We start from the raw sequence: 1,875 nt of genomic DNA on the forward strand, positions 1-1,875 counted from the left end.
GCCTATTAAGAAAGGTCCAATCTTTAAATTCTAGAATCATATCTTTTAGTTTCTTGTTAGTCAAGTAATCAACTTTAATTTCAAAAATCAAATCTTTTTAATTTCCTTTTCAAATTATTTTTCAAAATAAATTTCAATCATATCTTTTTTAAAATCAATTTCAAAATCTTTTCTAACTTCTTATCTTTTCAAAATTGATTTTCAAATCTTTTTCAATTAACTGCTTGACTTTTTTATTTTAAAAAGTTTTCTATTTCAATCATTTCTTTTTCAAAACCACCTAACTACTTTTCTCTCTCCAATTTTTGAAAATCACTAACACTTTTTCAAAAATCTTTTTAATTAATTTTTAAATTTTATTTTATTTCTTCTCTTAAATTTCGAATACTAACCAATAATTAAAATAAAAACAAAAATATTTCCCTTTTATTTTAATTTAAAATTCGAATTCTCTCTCTCTCATCTCTTTCTATTTATTTATTTATTTACTAACACTTCTCTTTTTCTTATAATTCGAACCCTCTCTCCCTCTCTGTGTTCGAATTCTTCATCTTCTCTCTTATTCATTCTACTCTTCTATTCTTCTACTCACATAAAGGAATCTCTATACTGTGGCATAGAGGATTCCTATTCTTGTCTGTTCTCTTCTTTTTCATATGAGTAGGAGCAAGGATAAGAACATTCTTGTTGAAGCTGATCCGGAACCTAAAAGGACTCTAAAGAGGAAGCTAAGAGAAGCTAAGGCACAACACTCTGGAGAGGAGCTGACAGAATTCTTCGAAAAAGAAGAAGAGATGGCCGAACCCAATAACAATGGAGGAGATGCAAGGAAGATGCTTGGTGACTTTATTGCACCCTCTTCTGACTTCTGTGGAAGGAGCATCTCAATTCCTGCAATTGGAGCAAACAACTTTGAGCTTAAGCCTCAATTAATTTCTCTAATGCAGCAGAATTGCAAGTTTCATGGACTTCCATTGAAAGATCCTCATCAGTTTTTAGCTGAATTCTTGTAAATTTGTGATACTGTTAAGACCAATGGGGTTAATCCTGAGGTCTATAGACTTATGCTTTTTCCCTTTGCTGTAAGAGACAGAGCTAGGACATGGTTGGACTCACAACCTAAAGACAGCCTGAACTCTTGGGAAAAGTTGGTCAATGCTTTCTTGGCCAAATTCTTTCCACCTCAAAAGTTGAGTAAGCTTAGAGTGGAAGTCTAAACCTTCAGACAGAAGGAAGGTGAATCCCTTTATGAAGCTTGGGAAAGATACAAGCGATTGATCAGAAGGTGTCCTTCTGACATTTTTTCTGAATGGAGCATCATATGTATATTCTATCATGGTCTGTCTGAATTGTCCAAGATGTCATTGGACCACTCCGCTGGAGGATCTCTTCATCTGAAGAAGATGCTTGCAGAAGCCCAGGAACTCGTTGAAATGGTTGCAAATAACCAGTTCATGTACACTTCTAAAAGGAATCCTGTGAATAATGGGACAACTCAGAAGAAATGAGTTCTGGATATTGATACTCTGAATGCCATATTGGCTCAGAACAAAATATTGACTCAGCAAGTCAATATGATTTTTTAGAGTCTGTCTGGAATGCAAACTACATCAGGTAATACTAAGGAAGCTTCCTCTGAAGAAGAAGCTTATGATCCTGAGAATCCTGGAATAGAAGAAGTGAATTACATGGGAGATTCCTATGGAAACACTTACAATCCTTCATGGAGGAATCATCCTAATCTCTCATGGAAGGATCAACAGAAGCCTAATCAAGGCTTCAATAATAATAATGGTGGGAGAGCACGGTTTGGCAATAACAAACCTTTTCCATCATCTTCTCAGTAACAGACAGAGAATTCTAAGCAGAGCCACT

At 34.6% G+C, this 1,875-nt stretch overlaps 1 non-coding gene across 1 annotated transcript; it reads right to left on the reverse strand.

Moving 5' to 3' along the window:
- Positions 1-1,196: 1,196 nt before the first annotated feature.
- On the reverse strand, positions 1,197-1,300 carry LOC112745244 (small nucleolar RNA R71). Its single transcript, XR_003173181.1, has one exon. It is a non-coding gene; the product is annotated as a small nucleolar RNA R71 (small nucleolar RNA).
- Positions 1,301-1,875: the final 575 nt, after the last annotated feature.

This window comes from Arachis hypogaea, chromosome 14 (assembly GCF_003086295.3).
Source record: "Arachis hypogaea cultivar Tifrunner chromosome 14, arahy.Tifrunner.gnm2.J5K5, whole genome shotgun sequence".
NCBI lineage: Eukaryota > Viridiplantae > Streptophyta > Magnoliopsida > Fabales > Fabaceae > Arachis > Arachis hypogaea.